Source organism: Falco biarmicus, chromosome 2 (genome assembly GCF_023638135.1).
Source record: "Falco biarmicus isolate bFalBia1 chromosome 2, bFalBia1.pri, whole genome shotgun sequence".
Lineage (NCBI taxonomy): Eukaryota > Metazoa > Chordata > Aves > Falconiformes > Falconidae > Falco > Falco biarmicus.
Window position 1 is genome coordinate 14,260,390 of NC_079289.1, and position 20,577 is coordinate 14,280,966.

A 20,577-nucleotide genomic window follows, 5' to 3' on the forward strand; every position below is an offset into this window, starting at 1 on the left:
CAGCCCAGTACTGTTTCTATCATGCAGGAGATCAGAATTTGAATTTGGTGCTCATTTTCTTCAGTGAATTGTTTTTGATTCCTTAAGGCCAAAGTTGTTTTTTAGCAGCTTCTTAAACCTCTGCTTGAAATGCCAGTAATATGAAATTCAGGGAGGAATAAAAAGGCTTTGCAATGTTACCAGAGGTACAGGCAACATATTGAAATGATACTCAAATGAAAGAGCCCAGAGGTGAAAAGAAGGCAGAAACCAGAGATTTATCTCACCTCATCTTAGACATGTGCAGTGTAGACATCAATGTCTGAGCCAAGCAGATACTGCTTATCAGACTCCCTTTATAGTCAAGGGAGAGAAACAGCTGCTTTTATAGCTGGATGCATTTGATGGAATTTGGATGTCTTCTTCAAGATGATGTAATTCCCACCCAAGAAGTGTCTACCTTTTTCTCTTCCCTGACTACAAAGGGATAAAAAAATGACTAACTTAGATGCAGATGTGTGGGTAGCTTTGTTTGATTAAATGAATGCCACTTTGAAACACTGCAAACAATGGCAAGAACAAATTACTTCGCAGGTATATTATGACTTTTTAATAACAGTTCAATGCTGTTGGAAATGCATAATGACAGTGTTAACGTACCTCTGTAAATTGTAATTAAAAACCAAAATAAGGAGGGTTTATTTCTCTAAAGCACTGCTTCATTTTTAAAGAAGAAAAATTAAACAAACCCCAAACATACTAGCTAACTGCTGTGCAGACTTTTACTGACTGCTTTAAAAAATGCCCACAGATCAAAGGGGCTGCTTGCATTCATCAACACAACAATGTTCTGATGTGTAAAAGGAAGGAACAGCTCAGATAAGCCTCAAAAACCAAACAAGCAGGATTATCAAAAGCTTGTCAGCAGTGGGTAAACCTGAAGGAGCTAGTTTGCAGCCTGAAAAGAAAGCAGCACAAATATCTCAAAGTGGTCAGACAAGAAGCTGTGAAATTCCATCCAGGCTTATATATGTATAATCATAAAGTGAGTTTTACAAACTCCATTCAGTGGGAATAAAAGTAATAAGTACAGCTGCGTAACTTAACCAATGTAATAATAATTGTATTTATGTACTTTTTAAAAAACCCAACAACAAGACCACAACAGTATAAGTACTCTATATTATCACACTTTTTATCATGTTGGTCCTTCTTCTTGTGCAAGAGCTCCATGCCTTCAGTCAGCCTCATTGCTCTTCTCTGTATTCCTCTCTTTCTTCTGTAAGAAGAAGGTCTTACGGCTGTTTCAGGTAACATAACCAAATAAGTCTGCAGCGTTGATTTATATAGAGGCCTTAACATATGCTCCAGATTGCTTATTATCTAATTTATTTCCAAACTTCTTATTTAGGTGTGTTATTAATAATTTGCAAAGAGGTCTTAACTGACTTTTCTAAAATGGTGCTGAAGTCAATTTCTTCAGTTAAACATTTAGTCTGAAAGATTTAGTTTTCTTATTTGCCAGTTTTGTGGAGATGTGGAATCTTTACCAGTCCTGCCAAAATCTACATAATGCTGTCCCATTGCAAAATTTTGCCTCTTAGCTCTTATTTAAGATAATATAAATAAGATAAATTAATATACTCCTTCTGAGACTTTAGGATGTGTAGTGTTAACCTTTATCACAGGGAAAAATGGTTGTTCAATTGCAAACTTTTGACGTTTTTCTCCTAGGCAGCCTTTAATCCATGACAATACTGCCCTATTGCCACAGCTTAATTAGCTCATTTAGGACTCTCTTAGGAAAGATCTTGACAAAGACCTCTTGAACTGTTTCTTCTCTGTTCTTCACTTTCCCCTTACACACAAAGAAATGTAGCACTGAAATAAGACACTGTAACAAAGAAGGAAATAGAGTAAATGCGTCAAATTCAAGGTTAACTACATAGTCTGTAGGTATCATCCTTGCCTTGGAGTTTCCAAATTTGGAGACTGAATTTATGTTGATTGTTTTTACTCCTGATTGATAGTGGTTTTTAACTTTGAAGCTGCAACTAAATCCAAGGAGATATCAATTGTTAGGAAAAACTTTGACACCAGGATATACAACTGTGGTAGAATCAGTACACTTTATTTACTAAAGTGGAAAATATTTTCTGTATTTTTTTCCCAGTTTTAGTTTCAAAAAATAATAATGGAACATTCAGAGTTTTTGAGATAGCCTGGTTCAATATTTTTGAATAAAATATTTAAAATTTTATTTTTCTTCATAATACATGTTCATAAACCTGTAGTTATATCAGTATATATAAAACCAGAACTCTGTTCAGTATAATATTTTAGAATTTTCTTTCAGAAAGCCTTCTGAAACAAGAATCTTCCTAACTGAAATATAGCAGGACTTTGAAATCATGAAATTCTTCTCAAAAAAGGATTGCTGTATGTTGTGATACTTGAAAGCAGCGTAAAGTTCTTTCTTGTTAGCTGACTGAGTAATTTGATGATATCCTAAAATCTGTTTACTGGGAAAGATGCACAGGAAAACCTTACTGGTGGTGCCATATGGAATAATCACAGCAACAACCCTCAAAGGGGTAAAGCGCTAGGATCCGTTTTGTACAGTCAGAGCAGTAAATTAATACCCCAAGGATTAACTCGCCAACGTCTGAAGTAATCAGTAGTGCAATAATTGTATCATAGATACTGAATTTTACCCAGCTAAGCTGTCACTGTCCTTTTGCTGTACTGGATTGCTAATGGGAACACAAGCTGCTAAGGAGGAGCTGGGACAGGTCTAGCATTTGGCCATATTCCAAGTGACCACGTTCACACAGGTAACTGATCATGATATCAGCATAGCATCTCATTTATTTATTTATTGCTTTGTATCAGCCTTGCTGTGGACATGTTGATGAAAAGCCTCGCAAGCCTGTGAATGCTTAATAATAGGTAATGACAGAATGAGCCTGTTTGTCACGTAATCATTTTCCATATAAACACCGGCATTTTTCAGTGTTTCATGGTGATTTCAGACAATGTTTCCAGTGACTCTGAGGGAAGTAACCCAACTTTGATCATCCTGTATATTCACAGCTTGTAATAAAGCATTGTAGCGTATGGCTATGCAAATCCTCACTTTTGCAGTGAGCAACATGTTGAAACACATTTAAGAAAGAACAATGTTCTGCATTGCTAAATTAATGACTAAAAATAAGTTTGGTTTAGTGAGTGTGGCTAGTTATTTTACATTTTTTATTTTTAATAATAGGAATGGTGGTTTTGAAGTTGTAGAATGATCTTAATTCCAGCTGAGAAAATGTTTTTAGTTAGTTGATAGCTTTTTGAAATGTAATATATTGTTTGTATAAAGATTTATGCTTTAACAGGATATATGACTGCAATTTTAAAAAGACTGAGTATCAGAGGCTATTTTGGTATAAAACTGAACTTTCTGTGTGCCAACAGAAATTTGCAGAATATATGGCATATAAATAAACAGCAGAGCTGGAGAGCCTGTAGTCTTGAAATGATTCAGATGATTCACTTTCTTTAAGTACCGAATGCACATTCTTGTGCTGTGCACTGAAGCGGTTGCAATAAACACTGTATTTACTTTTGCATCAACTAAGTTTCACTGTTTTGAAATAAAGTTATTTTTCCCTATAGAGACCTTAATTTTGGTAATATGTTAAGTGCAGTGAGATTAATATAGACACTCTGTCTGCTTTGTGATAAAGCTAAATTAATACCCAAAGGATTAACCTTCAGCATGGAGTGTACTGATAATTATTTTAGAAATTACTATTAAATGCTCTTTAAAACATGGTTCCACCAAACAGGTGGTGGTGGGGGGAGAATTCATGAATAAAATACTGATTCAAACTCAGCATATTTTTCTCTCTGCCATATATGCTTTAACAACTTTAGTGAACTGCTAGGCTTTTTTGTTTGTTTGTTTGTTGTTTTTATCATAATTTCCTGAAAGGACTTAGTTGCTGCCTCATAACTTTTATATTCTTCTTCATTAGTGCTATGTTAACAAAAGCAGAATTCAAATTCTGGTGCCAACTGTATACCAACAAAGTGCCATTTTGAAAAGCATCAGTGCTACCTTAAGGAATTACAGTGTTTTAAAATGAACCTTACTTAGTTCACTTAAGTACTTTCTTCTTTGTGAATTGTTATAGGAGGTGTTAACATCTGCTGTGGTTATGAGCCCACTGAAGTCAATGAGATGGCATTAGGTCCACACCCTTGGTATGCTTAAGCAAGAAAGGACTATTGGATTTGAATTATTTTCCTTGTAAATGTATGTCGTGATACCTGAAGATGGTTAATAAATCACTAAGGCCTCATTATTATTTGTAAAAAGTCTTCAGCAAATCACGTAAGAACCTCATGAACTGTGTTGCAGACAGTTCTAGAAAGGCTTTTCTGATCCAACACTGAGAAACGGTGGCTGAAAATGTATACAAAACAAGTTTTTAGCAATAGATAAGTAACTGAACTTCAAGAAATAGAAAAAAAAGTCCAATCAGCTCTAGACTTACAATGTATCACATTCATATGCCTTCAAATGTACTGCTTATCACATATATAATATATAGCAAAAATAATTAAATTCTGCATTCTCATTACTTAATAGAGGCAATATTGCTAGATTTTTCATTTCTTAATGGAAAAGGTACAGGTTACTATATTTCTACCAAGAACTAATTATACTGAGGGCCTGTATGCAATTTGAAACACCTATTTGGAGTCCTGTTATTGACTCATATAAAGTATCTCACTTCCAGGTGAACATATGATACATTCAGGAAGTAATTAAAGTGTATTTCCACATAGAAGTTATTCAAAGTACTTTGCCTATTAAACTGGATCATACTTCAAAAGTCTAAGAAATGCAATCTGTTAGTTATAAAACTGTCATACTAATGCATATTTGCTTTAGGCTTGTGGTTTCAAAGAAGTGTGATGTAATTTCACCCTCCTACTTTTACTTTGGCTTAATTCTTATCCCATCATAAAAAAAAATGTTGTATTTTAAACCCATTGTGCACCTTGATAATCATGGCCTAAATTTGAGGTAGCCTATCTTGTGCGTTGGTCTGTACATACTATTGAAGTATTTGTACGGAATAATTTGTTTTATCTCATATATTTAAATCCTGCACTGTTTTTGAGCTATAGTTCCTGTTCTTTGAACATTTTTGAACTTCAGAAAAATCATATATCCACTTATTGATTAAACAAGGAAAGGGCACCTTCAAAATTCAGATACTTTGTAAGTATTTCAGTATTTTATATGAGATTATGAGCATTTTTTTTCTCTTTGCAGAATATTGTAGTTATAATAAGGTGTATTGTGGAATCATTGTGCCCAGAGATGTTTGATTCTAATGTTTTAAACATCATATAAGTTCTGATTATTCACATGGCAAACAAACATTATTCTTACTTAAGTTTTTAAAATCATGCTGAGTTTGACACTTCTGGCAGAGAACCCAGTGTCTGACCCTCCGGGGACTGACAGCCGGTGCCAGCTGTGGAGCCACTGGTGCCACTGCTCTTTGCCCTCTCTTTGCCTGCACCAAGTGACGACACATGCACCAACTAAGATAAGTTTACACTGACTCTCTGTGGAAGTAATTTAAAAATGTACCTCAAAGGCAGAATATGCAGAAGACTTTGCACATGTTCAAAGCAAAGCATGTGATTGAGTTCTTTGCTGGCGCAATTCCAGAATACCTTATGAAACACAGGCAAATTGCGAGAATTAAAAATAGAAAGAAAATTACCTAACAAGGCTGACAATGCTCTACACATGTGTAGTGTGGGGTGTTTTGTTTTTTTTTTTCCCTGTCTAAAGTGCAGTATTAAAGTAGGGATTAGCTTTCTTCTTTCCCTTTTCTCCTAAGAACAACTTAAAAAAAGGGGAAAAATCCACATATTGTACTAGAAGATCCCCAGAATTATTTTTCGTATCTTGGCAGTAGGATAAATACCATGTAACAGTACCTAAACATTTGAAAAATACCTTCTGTTACTTTTACTGTGCAGTAATTTTTTTATACAACACAGGTAAATTGTTTGCAAGCATGAACACAATACCTTGGACTAAATTAATTTATATAATATGCACCCTCCTTGTGAGTATTGGTGGGTATTTACAAAGCATGAATACTTAGCATCTTTCTGATAGCCAAATGCCTTCTACTCCATTTTTCAAAATGTACGCTGCTATGTAGGTGAAAATTGTCCAAATAAAAATAGACACTTCAATGCCAATAAATCATGAAACCATATATTTCTTCCTCACACTTCAATTAACTTGAAATGGCTTTAAGTCAGCACATTTCTTACTATTTACACATAGATTCTCTAAGGTTGTCCAGATTTCTTGGTAGTCACTGTCATAAGTGAATATGTAGACCTTCCCACAGAAAAATAGAACCCACAAACACAAGGTTTGCCAGGGTGATGATGGAGAGACAGGCAGAGAACTGATCTTCTGCTTTCAGTACTGTAAATATAATTTGCTTTTTTGGTTTTTTTTTTGAAGTTACCTCATCTGATGCATATCCATATTTAGATAACTTAATTTTTATTTAACTGACATCCATCTCATTTTAAGTTTATGAAAAAACAATAACCTTCACTGAAAAGAAAAAAAAAAAAAGAGAATGTTAAGAAATATTATTACAGGGGATGGCTACTTTTAAAATGGGATGAAAAGAAAGATGTGGATGAAAATGTAGTGGGGGGTTAAAACCAATAAGATGTCTATCTTGTATAGCCTTGCATAGCTTTATAGTTGCACTGCTACACACAAAATCAATTTAAAATTTAAAATTAAAAATTTTAACCCCCCCACCACTAGGCAAGAAAACAATAACATAATATTTGTTCAGTCTACTGTATCATACAAGTTTGTTTCTGTGTATTACCTCAAAACTACATGAAGGTTGAAAACTGTAGTGCTCAAGCATTAGGAAGTTGAGCACAAAGGATCTTATAGGAAAAAAATAACACTTTCTCATGTAATTAATAGCTACCATAATGTTTCATAGAAAGGGATCCTATAAATCTCTTAGATAAAAATAGTATTCAAGAAATATTCTTCATGCATTTCCTCTCTCTTTAATTAGGAACTTAAATCTCTGTACACACACCTACTGCTGTTACAGTGCACCCAAACCCCCAGAACTTTACAGTTTAAATGAACAGAGGAGTTTGTAACAGAAAAACTGAAGACAGATAAAACACTAAAGCTAGATTTGGTCCTTAGACATGGAACAGGTGGAGAATGCAGAATGCTCTCTGGAGAAGATGGCTAATGATCAAGACTCAAACAAGAGAATTTACAGGTTGGAATAATGCCAATGAAAAAACCCAAGAATATCCTACCTGAAAGATTTTAGATTGCATTACTTACGAAGTTCAAGTGAGACCACACCATACTAAAATGATCTGTGGGCTATTGAGGAGTTACGTAGTTTTACAAAGTGTTAATGAATTAGAACCTATACATTTGGCTTTCAGCTGTAAGCTGTTGAGAGCTTTTAAAGCTATTCTAAAAGTTTTCTGGAAGAATCATATGTTTTGAAGTAAGTAATTAGGGCACTTAACTATGGATGAGGTAATTTCCCCCCCTCCCCCCCCCCCCCCCCCCCCGTAAGTTACAGCAAACCATAAAAACTTGGTGCAATGGATAAAAATAAATACTTCAGCACTGCAGTCACAGAAATGGCTAAATGGCTAGAGTATAATGCGCATACACTTGAGCTTGCTCTGAAGTGACATGTTTCAGGTACGATAGCCACCCCCTAAGGCCGCAAGAACTACAGCCTAAGCTATAAAACCTACTTTGGGTAAATTTGCCCACCATCAGCTCTGTCACTCCAGTTCGCCCTACCCCAATGCAATGCAAAAGGAGAGGCTGATGTCAAAGCTGAATCTGCATGCTCTTGGGAGTTTCACAGCCATCAGTGTGATCCTTTCAGCACTCATTCCTCTTCTGGACCTGACATCCCTGTAGTGCTGAGAGTAGCAGACCTGAATTCTGCGGGACACATGCACTTTCCCAGAAGCTAGAACAAAGGAATTCTGAATGGTTTGTAGGTGTTCCCATGCAGGTATTTCCAAATTATCGAGCAGGTATGTCTGTATTCATTTGGTTTTCAGAAACTCACCTAGATGGTTTCTGTTTAAGAACCTTAATATTTCCAGGAGACAAAAGATCTGATCATGACCTCTACAGTAAATTTGTTTCATGTATTAAAACAGGCAAGTGATGGTTTTTGCTTTCTAATTTTTCCATAAAACCCAATTTCCCATAAAACCACAGTGGGGTGGGGTTGGGTTGTTTGTTTTATTTTTAATGTTGTATGGAAAATTAAATATTTTACAGAGACCATTCGTAGTAAAATTTCTAGTTTGCCTAAGAAAAAAATCAAAACTTCTCAAATGAAAAAAAGTATATGGTGGATCTAAAGACACTGAAAAACTCTCTTTCTTATCAAAAATAGTCTTAAATGTGTGCTCTAGCATAATAACTGTCTTCAGAGAAAATGGTCCAGGTGTAACTAATCACTGGTTTTACTATTTTTCTGTGTGAGCTTGGACAACAGGGAAATATTCCAATACTGCCTTCTATTCTTGTGATTCTTTGTATCGCACACACTGTATCAGGATCTCAGTAGTCAATCTATTATAGTAATTGCAGTAAAAGAAAAAAATTAAATTTCTATGCCCAGTAAACAAAATCAAACAGGATGAGCTCACCAAAACATCTTTTGAGGTTTTCAATTAAAAAAAATCCCACTGTAGGGATGATTCGCAGTCAAAGTTTTTCAGGTTATCTATGTTTTGAAGCTACTGTTAACAGGGTACTCTACAGCTCTGTGGAATATCTGAAATACCCTGTACAATGTTTCCAGCCTTTACAGCAGACTATGTGCCTTTAAAAGCTAATGTCAGGGGCTATGCTTTAGAATGTCTATTATTATCTCACTTTGTCAATATAAACTATTTATCTTAATAACAAATACTTTCTTCAAAAATAAACAGTACCCCATACTTCTCTCCATGGTGCAGCTCTACTTCTTGACACAAGTCTTTCCTGATTTGAACAAATGTAACTTAGGGAAGAATGACATCCTATAGTAAAAAGAGGGAAGGTAAGGGACAGCTCTGATACCTGGAGCAGCACATTTTGGTTTGAGAATGCAAAAGTGGTAAAGAACTGCTGGAGGAATACCAGCATTTTACCTCACAAACAGATGTATAATCTCCATGAAATATGAAGCTGAAACTAATTTGGAGATGGCAGACTGGTGCATAAAGCCTGAAAGCTAAATAAAATTTACTACCTGGCTAGCACTAGTAACAGTACAGACTCTACTAAAACTTTATTATATTCTTTTAAAGCAGAATTAAGTCATTTTATATTCTGCTTATTTATTAGCTCTTTGCATCAGTACAATGGTGAGTAGTTCAGTAGTTTGAAGGAGAATAGTGTAGGTTAATCAATAATTCATGGCTCTGAATGATAGAACTAATATAGCAACCTCCTGAAATGTCAGCATGCAGTGCGAAGCCTATTAGCAAAAGGTCTTCTTTTTTTCAGAGAAGTTAAATAATTATTACTCGGAACAACAGAGTACAAATCTAAACATTTGGAGACAGTCAAGAGTTCTTGAAAGGCTTTTCTGTTGGTACATCTTAGATAATTTCACGTGTCCAATGTGGCAAATATTTATCTTCACTCCAGATAATGAGGGGGTGAGCTGTGAATCATGATGATGCTTGTTTGCGTTGTCACGTGGAAACCAAGGCTAGTGGCTGATCATGGACTCCCCATTTCCACTTGCATTATTAACTAGGACTCAGCAGCCTAGGCTATGATCTCATACGTTCTGCTTACCTGTGCCCAGGCATGACAAAGCAAAGTCAGTGCTCATGCCCATATGCTAGATGCAGTTTTAAAGAGCACATTTAATTTTGAAAGGACCATAAACCAGAATATTCATATACATATTGTATACATTTTGTTACAGCTAGAGAAGCTAAATATCAAGATTTAGATTTTTGCAGGTGAAAGATGAAAGTTAGCTAGCAGTTAACTATAACTCTATGAAAAAATAATAATGGCCACATGCAGTGCCAATACCAATAGATTTGCAAAGTGGTCAACAGCAATCATGTAGCAGTGGAAGAAATGCCAAGTAGGCATCTAATCAAGATCTCTCCCTTCATAGTCTCTCTGGAGTGTTCACATTACCAGTCATGGTAATCAGGGACAGATTTCTTCATGAGAAAAATTAAATCATCTACTTTATGCTGTACCATTTAAAGTGTTGAGGTGTAAGTATTTTGTTCCTCATGTTGGGTTTGCATTTATATTAAGCAAACAAGTCATCAGGTGCCTTTGCTCTGTTGTGCCTGCTATAAATTTGCTGCAGTAGATCAAAATAAAGTCAATACCAATTCAAGTGAATAAAAATGCAAACCACACTAAATGCTGATATTTCCACAAATAAGTTTAAATAGCAAATAGACTGTAATGTGCAACAGCTTCATATTCAAAAAGGTCAGATTCCCCGATATGTTCAGGTTGATGTATCCATATGTGAGGTTTATGGCTGCTTTGAGTTACCAAAGTACCGCTTTGCAGCTAAAAAACCTCAGTATCCCTGCCCTGCTGCATGGGAACTGCTGCTTATTGCACTCCATTACTACCTGCACCTAATCATAAGCATTTTTTTCCGTGTAGCTTATGCATCCATTTAAATCACAGCTGGTTTTAGCTTCTTAACTACATTCACAATAACAATTATTCCAGGCTGAATGAGGTTCCAAAGTTTCCTGAGAAAATTTAAGAATTTTTTTTAATCCAGATTTTCATAGCTTTTCAGTTTAGAATCTGTTGTCTTGGGTTTGATTTTTTTTTCTCTGAACAAATGCAGCTACAATACCTTTGCCTAATGGCTTTACCCTGCCTCAAAATGCTACAGTAACCATGATAAAACATCTGGATCAGAAGCAATGGGGTGGAATTCTGAAGATACACAGAACAAGACAGTATCAAGAGCGCTTCCTAATAACTGCTTAAACAGTAAGAGCACAAAAATTATGTAGGCAGAGTAAGATACTTCATGTTACATGAAGCACAGCAATAGTTCTTTAAATTGCTATCCATTAACTCCCTGCAAAGTCTAAATCATAATTTAATTGAACTCTCATAAAGTACAAAAAATATTACTGTGTGAACCAAATGCCAGTTTCCATTTCCAAGTAAATGGAAAATAAACAATCATCATCAGAAAAAAAAGAAAAGTTACATAATTTAAAATACAGTTTTGGGTTAACTTTTCGTAATAATTTTGGTTTTTGCTCATGCAATAGTCTGCAAATCCATCTGGATATGTTTGGAGGATATGGATACTTGGGTGTTCCTGTTGAAAATATAATGCAGCATCATGTAGAATACATTTACATGTGATGTATTTTCCATTGTTAATATTTTCTGAGTATTTTTCAGTTACTGGACTATTCTTCTACCTCAAATTATAATATCCATCTCTTAGTTCTTTTAGCTAAATTTAACAATTTCAGGTTTAGTGCTAATTAACATTTTAGTTCAACTATCAAAGAGTTGTGGGTTATTCTTAGCCTAATAAATATAATGGCCAAGACACATTGCCACTAACACCTCGGACCTAACTCTCTTTCCTCCAGTACAGGGTATCCTGCTGGGAATGGGCCTTGGGACTGGGCATTATCTTGTAGAGTACTAATTGTCACAGGCCAAAATTGTCCCAGAAGGATGCTCAGAAACAGTACAAATGTGTGGGAATGAGGACATGAGTATGTAGCCTCACACTAATATTTCACTAATATACATTTATATTGCTTGTGGCTGCTTCCATGCCATACTGAGGAGTAAAAGTGTCACCATAAATACAGCCACTATCTGGAAAATGGATAAATAACCCATCATTGCCAGCTATAATAGTGTTTTTGCTAGGGATGGGAATCATGACATTGGCATCCATCCATTCTGACTCACTCAGCTTGGTGCTGTGGACTTGACCTCAAAGAACAGTCTTGGAAAATAAGTAGAGTAAAAAGGAAAGGAATACACAGAATATGTAACACCTGAAGATTTCCAGGACTTTTGCTGGTCTCACCCCTGAAGATCACCAAAAGTGTTTTGGAGAGTAAATTCGTCTTCTCAATGGTTTCCAAAGGCTGATGGCCTTTCTGAACTCTACGTTCAGGAAGCCATGAAAAGCCTACTAGTGTCTCTTCTGACTTGATCTTGACAGTGGTGATGTTGTCTGACATGGTTAAAGATGGAAATTACATTAACATTTTGAGGACTCGAACATATTTTAAAATAGAATTATGTAATATATAATATTCCATCATCTAGGCATTTCTAAACTGGCAAGATCTCAGACACTTGAGATCATTTATCTCGCCTAATTTTAGACATTGAGAGTGTAGAAATCTGAGCTCATCTAGACAACTTTTTTTTTTTTTTTTTTTTTTTGAGTTCTAAAGAAAATGACTGAGAGCAACACTTCCAGGAGGCAAGTCATCTGACTTATTTTAGATTTTGAAATAAGGATGAAATGTATCACTGGAGGTATTTAAACTAAAATATAAATCCCAGCAAAGATATCAAGCATTTTGATTGATCATTTCACTTTACCTATACTGTGCTGCTTATAAATATTATGTCTCTGAAAGAAAGACAGAAAGAAGGAAAGAAAGAAAGGAGAGGAGAGGAGAGGAGAGGAGGGGAGGGGAGGGGAGGAGAGGAGAGGGGAGGAGAGAAGGTATAGACTTACAGTTATGGAGGGGATTTAAAATTACTTTTTTGTATTGGAACCTCCTGAAAATCTCCAGAAGGTAGAAAAAATTATATTTTTCCAAATTTTCCTTAACGTGCTTAGAATTGTACCTGGTACAAAAAAATTAATCTAATTTCTGATCAGAAATTTTTAATATTGCATTTAGTCTACTTTGACATAAATAAGGCCAAGTGTATAACAAAATCAAAGACTTCTCTGCATCATACAGTTCACGGAACTGAAGTTTTTAATATATGACAGAAGATAATAATACGATGGTGATTTTTTTTAGGTTTTTTTATTTTTATTTTTTTTTATTATTATTATTTCCCAGGGTTATGAGTCTCATCACCTTGGGCTTCCCTGTGATCTTTGAATTTGGCTGTTTTACAGTACAGTACATTACTGTATTTCTGCTCTGTGTTATTAATGATTTGCAGTGTTGATTTTGGCAAAACATGATTAAATGTGTTTGCATATGATAAAGAATGAGCCAAACCCCAATCTGACATGTCAAAGTTAAATGGTTGATGAGTGTTCCTCTGACTCAGTGAATTATGAATTCTGATTTCTAAACAGAATTTCTTCTAATTCATAAACACAAACTATAATTAACAGTAGCATTGCCTTGGGAAAAGAACTCAGCAACACACTAATGATCTCAGTTTGCTGAGCACTGGCCTAACACACATGACTTTTGCTCCAGAGGACCTTAACTTCCAAAATTAAAACATCACTGCAAGGCAACTTCCAGATTATTTTTTGGTTGCAACAGATTTTCCAAAAAATGGTTGTGATGCACAATATTCTGTGGCATAAAGAATCAAGGAATTAATGGTTTTAGACAGAAGTCTCTTAAGAGTTATTCTGTGATTCACAAGTAATGATAGTCAATACGTTTCTAATGCTTTAGTGTATCTGGTATAATTCAGTCTACAGTATGAGCCCAAGATGTTTTGCTTATGAAGCACACCCAGCTTCTGACTTCAAGTAAGAGAAAGCAATATCTAGTATGTAGTATTATCCAACCGTGCCACAAATAATTGTAAACAATGTAGTACCAACAGGAAACCTGGGGAACTTAGGACAGTTGCAGCTGTAAATGCTTCTAGGGGGTTTTGTTTGTTTTTCTTTACTGTTATTTATTTATTTAAAGTTTATATTACAGGAAAGCAACAGAAGAACAAAGGTTGTTTTTCTGTTTGTCCTGGAGTATAAGAATTCAAGTAAGAATTGCATACACTAACACATTTACATTACCTTAACAACGCAGGCAGTGCCCAATTATAAAAACAATTCATATTTCAAACAAAGCCAATGAAATTGCCAGAATTATTTTTTAGTAATTTTTTAAGACCTTGGCAAGTTTCTAACAATATGAGAGCATTTAAAACAATAATATAGACAGTACCTGCTGAAACTGTAACCATATATAGTTGTTCATTTCTTGAACTGAAATAATGCAGAAATATTTTCTCTTTGAAAAAAGCAACATTAATTAAAAGATTGATCTTAATAATTTTACCACTAATGGTATCTATGAATATCTATTCATTTATATATAATACACACAAATGTAAGCATAGATATATACATTATAATTATACAGCACTTCTAAATTTAGTAAAGCCTACATTAAAGACAATAAAGCTGCATATAGGGTCTTGCCTTTTGTTGTTGTTTTCACAGAGCAACAGTAAAGAGCAGTTTTCATAATATGAAATCTTAATTTTAGCTAAGATAGCAAAGAGTATTTTAGATTGACAGCATTTCATTATCTAAATAGAATTTTGCTCTAAAGGTGTCGTACAAGCTTATATGACCAAGGAACTTAAACCAATGGTGTGTTTTTGCTACCTAGATGTTTTAATAACTCCATATATTGTTAAAGCAAGTTTCATCCTTTGAAACTGAGGAGTTACATGAAAGGAACTAGTGTCATGACTGTATTTTTTTTACAAAAGTAAAATTTACTTGTTTTACAGTATTACAGAAATCATACATCATAATATGAAAATTTTTAGCATGTTTTTCTCCTTAAAGTCTTTACTAAAGTGAACCTTTAAATTCTAAATTTGGCTCTATGAGATACAAGTTGTGAGCTCTTCTCAATATGTTGGGTTGATATAGTTTAACATCTGCCAAATTTGTACTGCAAAAAAAGCCACCCTTTGTCTCCATACCATGAAATCTGCCATTTTTAATGATCAAGGTTAGACATAAAAGACGTGTGCACTCTAGATAACAGAACTACACCTTAAGCTTACTTCAGAAACTTAATTATTTGTGACCGAGAGGTTGTGTGTGAATGCCTCTGATGCAGGATTGCTGCTTGTTGTATTAATCCACACCAGTTACCCCTGGGAAACTTGTCCTGAGTGGAATCACAGAGAACAGCTATTGCTTTTGTTTTTATAGCTATAGTTCTGTACTATGAACCCAGATTTAACCATAATGAGGGAACACTGATCTAAGACAGTAGCAGGCCTGAAATTCATTTAACAGTACTAAAAATTATCTGATTCAAAATCATATCTCTCTTCGTAATTTTATGACGTGACCTTTTTTCAGAGGTATCATCAGCAATCTGACAGGTGCAAACAAAAACCAGAGATATTACAGAGTGCGACAGTACAGAAAGTGAAGGCAAACTTGTGTTCTCTCAGGTGTTGCATATTTTCCACTTTGGTGTACACTGTGAACAGCACTCAAGTTTTGGCATTACCTAGTTCAGCTGTTCCTGTTTTATGCGTATACATAATAATAGTTCTCACCAGTTCAAATATTAGAAGAAAGAACATGAAGCTTCTAAATAATAGATAAGTTTTAATATAAGCAGTGACTTTGCTGGAATTCATGTGAATTATGATCCTGTCTGTTCTCAAAAATACAGGATATATGCTTGTTACCCAGTTAATAAACCTCATTTTAGTAACTATGGTTATTCTGAAATTATTATGTCATAAATTAGTAAGCCAATGCCTTCTTTAGCTCTTCTTGTAACCATTCCAAAAATGGGGTGTGAGGGACCTGCGTAAATCCAAACTGCATCAGCTGGTAAATTTGGTACACAACGTGCCACATCCCAGTTTGTGACTTTAATGTAGTGTTGAGTATCCAGTGAGTAAAGTTTTCTTTGAAGTCACCCTGAGCTGGTCTTGTAGAGTACTGTTTTCATATTCAGTATTGGAGCAGAGACCTGCTCTAAATTGCATCCACCACTGGTATCCCCAGGCTACAGAAAAGGCTTGCAAGCAACTGAGCTTTACTAAGGCATCCTCATGACATTTTCTACCCACTTGCTTTTGGAAGTGCCACCACCATTAAAAGCAAGGAGTGTGTGTGGTGTCAGTGGAGCTTATGACATGCTTTATGAGATCAGAGAGATACACAGAAGTGATCTTGCTTGTATTTCATAAAGGCCACTATCCACTAACAAGGCAAGACAAAACGACTGTATTGTGTTGAGCACTAGACCATCTGTTTGGCAGTTCGTTTCCTCAGAAGGGCACTGTTTCCTAAGCAGCTGTGTATTTCAGTGCCTTGTACAATAGCTCGGTTAGAAATACCAGGTAATGGAAGGGTTCTCCTTTCATTTAAAGAAGTGGACGATTAGGCTGATGGGCACAGTCAAAACTATGTTTTTTTCTATCAGTCACTGATGCATGCAAATATGAAGAAATAAAGCCAGGACTTTCTTTCAAATGTTATTCTTGCCTCTATCAGGCAATATATAGTCTCAGCTTACCCTGAAGTGTTATGGAATGGGGAGGAATGATGTTTACCAGAGTGGAAATAGATCCATGACAGAGATTTGTATAAACTCAGTCCTTCCACTGCTTATCTCTTATAATTTCAAAATCATAGCATAGTTAATAACCTGTCCAGTACAACTTTTTATTAATTACACAATGTAGGATTCATCTGGACAAATGGGGACATCTACAGTGCTTATGTCCAACAAAGAAACAAAAACTGTTCATGTACTTGAGTGAGTTTGACATAGTATTTTAGGTCTTGTTCAAGGACATAATAGAACAGTTTCCTTCCTTATATCTAGTTTGAATCTAATCTTATAATTTAAAACCATTTCCTAATGTCTTTTACATTTTTAAGAGATACGTTATACTTAACGTGGGGTACCGTGTATTGTCTTCTTACTTCTAAAGGATCAATAGTCAGAAAATAGTCCATTGAATGAAAACATATAAATATGTTTTTCAGAAAAAGGGAATATTTTTTTCCAAGGAAAATGATGTAATTTTGTGCTTCTAGTGCAACCTGTATATTACACAAGGAAACTAATATAATAGCACTTTTTTAAAAAGTTGAAAAAGGAGATTTTCTATTTAGAAAGGAATGTTTCTAAAAGAAATTTTGCTGACTGGACTGAAATTCTCCCTAGAAAGTAAAAATGAACGATTCCCTATTTCTTATCTCAGTGTCTATAATTTTACTCTCTGTCTGCAAAACACTTTTTTTAGGCAGACATTTCTTTTATTTTTTTTAATGAACATCTCATTGCTTAAAAATATGTTGGTAATATTTGGTAACATTTTTCTAAGTGAAATTTTATAAGGCTGTTTTTTGGTTTTTTTCTTTTTTTCTTTTATTTTATTTTATTTTGTTTTGTTTTGTTTTATTTTATTTTCTGAACCGATTAAAATGCATCATTAACTACAGTTTGAGGAAAGGTTCCAGCCTTGGCAGTATGTAAAAGTAGCCAGTCAGATGAGTCTCCCTCTAATCTTGTTTCACATTCGGAATTTTAGGATGCTTACAAGGGTACTTTATTCTTCAAACAAAAGCTCAGTCTCTCCTCCTTTCTTTTTTATTATTGTTAATTGATTTTTTCTGAACTACTGCGAAAACTCCAGTCTCTAGTAATTAAAAAGCTATTACAAGCAAAAAGCCCAGAAGCCTTGCTTTGCATTTTTTTCCAGACTCTTAATTTTACTGTGTAATAACTACCAATACACCGCCAATATTATATAAATATAAATATAAATATAAATATCAATAACTACCAACTACCAATGTTGCAACATTATTAAAATGAAGGAAATTTGTAAAGGATGCATTCGAACAACAATCATTTCAGCACAAAGTTTATTTCTCTGGTATGTTGGTTGTTCTGGACTTCAGAAAAGAAAAGTGAAAATCTTTGATAGAGGATTAAGAGAGATAAGTGGTTGGTTGTTGGTTTTTTTTTTAATAATATAACTTATGGGTTTTTTTCCATTTGATTTCCCAAATTGACATGACTTTTCCTAATTTCCACTGATGCACTGACTGCATCTAGAATCCTGTGACTTTTAAAAGAATCTTTGCCTTACTATCAAAAAAATTGTGCCCAGTTCCAGAAATATAACTGGCTGACAGACAATTTTTGCTGAGGTTGCACAGGATTCTTCTTACTCAGGACACAGCAACTGAGGAATAACTGTCCCTGGAATGGGTTGAGCTTCATAAACTGTGAGAGAGACAGAGAGAACCTAGCCATACTTAAGGCAATGAGACAAGAATTTTGTTGAATGTTAAATTATTAAATCTTTTATTGTGCTTCTTTGGCAAGTCACAGAAATAATAAATCATAAATGATATTTGCTTTGACTGCAGTTGTAAACTGCTTCTTTTCTGTTTCCTAGATGAACTGAAAGATATCTATATGTTCCAGTTGAAAACTGAACATATCTAACACCAAGCAAAATCAGTTTTTGTTCGATTATTGATTTTCTTTTACAATTTCAGAAAAGAATTTAAAATAACATTGGTGATAATAAAAATAATAAACAATGCAATTTAAGCAAAAAAGCCCCCTCTTTTCCTTTGAGTAAAATAATCATTAATATTAGATTGTACATTTCTACCCCTGTATAAACTGGGGATTTCAAATTAGGATAGGCAGATACCACTGTGCAGAATTTATTCCTTTAGGGCTCAGTGTTGCATTTTTTGGCTAACAGACCCAAAAATATTTTCTCATATGTAAAAGTATTGATGCTGTAAAGGTAGGAGAAGCAGTGTTACTTGGAAATATTGGCATATGTACTTGCTGATAAATTAATCAATGATTGCTTTACCTAACTTAATTAATTCTAGTCAAATGGTTGTTTCTTGCTTCTCAGAATAAAACCAGGCAATCAGAAGGAAAGTCAAAAGGCACATCAAACGTGAACATCTCCATCGCTCTTAACTTGATCTTGTACACTGAAGGTGAAAGAAATAAAGGAAATAAAATTAAGGTTGCTGTAGCACTTTGTAGTGGGTCAACCCTGGATGCCAGGTGCCCACCAAAGCTGCTGTATCACTCCCCCTCCTCAGCTTGGATAGGGGAGAGAAAATGTAATAGAAGGCACCTCAGTCAAGACAAGGACAGGGAGAGATTGCTCAGCAATTACCGTTATCAGCAAAACAGACTCTACGTGGGCAGATTAGTTTAATTTATTATCAATCAAATCAGTAGGATAAGAAGAAATAAAACCAAATCTTAAAAACACCTTTCCCCCAACCCTCCCTTCTTCCTGGGCTTAACTTCGTTCATGATTCTTCTGTCTTCTTCCCCCTCAAGTAGCAAAGGTGGACGGGGAATGGGTTTTGCGGTCACTTCATCACACATTGCCTCTGCCGCTCCTTCCTCCCCACGGGGAGGGCTGCTTACACTCCTCCCCTGCTCCACCGTGGGGTTCCTCCCACAGGAGACCGTCCTCCAGGAACTCCAACATGAGTCCTTCCCATGGGCTGCAGTTTATCATTAACTGCTCCACTGTGGATCCCCCCCCTCCTCCCCGCGGGGCGCAGCCCCTCAGGCCCAGCCGGCTCCAGCCCCCGCGGGGTCCCCGGCCCTGCCCGCAGCCCGGCCCCGGCCCGGGCTCCTCCCCGCGGGGCCACGGGCCCTGCCCGGAGCCGGCTCCAGCGCGGCCCCCGCGGGTCACAGCCCCCCGCGGGCACCCCCTGCCCCGGGCTGCGGGGGGGAGCTGCTCCCCCGCGGGCTCCGTGGGCTGAGGGGCACAGCCTGCCCCGCCGGGGGCTGCCCCGCGGGCTGGGGGGAGCCTCTACTCAGGTACCTGGAGCATCTCCTGCTCCTTCTGCACTGACCTGGGTGGCTGCAGAGTAATTCCCCTTACATAGTCTCACCCCCTTGCGCCAGGTGCAGGTTGTACAGCAGGTCCCCCCCCCCCCCCCTATTAAATATGTTATCCCAGAGGCACTACCACTGTTGCTGATGGGCTTGGCGTTAGCCAGCAGCAGGTCTGTCTTGGACCAATCACCTTATTTTCCATATGCCTTGTCATACTTTTCAACTTGCTGGGCACAGCGGTGAGGCTGACTGGCCTTTAGTTGCTTGAGTCTTCCTTTTTTCCCATTTTAAAAATGACGGTTATGTTTCCCTTTTCCACTTAGTGGGAACTTTACCGGACTGCCACAACTCCTCAAAGGTGATCGGTACTGGCTTAGCCACTTCATCCGCCAGTTTGCTCAGGTTCTGTGGATGCATCTTATCAGGTCCCATGGACCTGAGCACCTTCAGGTTCCTCAGATGTCCTCAAACCAGATCTTCTCTTACAGTGGGTAGCTCTTCATTCTCCAGTCCCTGCTTTTGCCTTCTGTGGCTTGGGTGTTGTGACTGGAGCATTTGCTGGTGAAGACTGAGTCAAAATAGTAATTGAGTACCTCAGCCTTACCCATATCTCAGATAACCAGGTTTCCCGTTTCCTTCCAGAGAGGGCCCACATTT

The 20,577-nt window shown here is 36.3% G+C and overlaps 1 protein-coding gene across 4 annotated transcripts in view; it reads left to right on the forward strand.

Moving 5' to 3' along the window:
* Nucleotides 1-20,577, forward strand: part of CNTN5 (contactin 5) — a 678,174-nt gene that overhangs the window by 110,425 nt on the left and 547,172 nt on the right. Inside the window, exon 1 of one of the 4 annotated variants that reach the window (XM_056329575.1) lies at nt 2,699-2,813. The exons of the other annotated variants lie outside the window; for them this stretch is intronic. The gene's annotated coding sequence lies outside the window, so the exon portion shown is untranslated. Of the gene's footprint in view, nt 1-2,698; nt 2,814-20,577 lie in introns of those variants that run through there. 4 annotated transcript variants of the gene reach the window in all.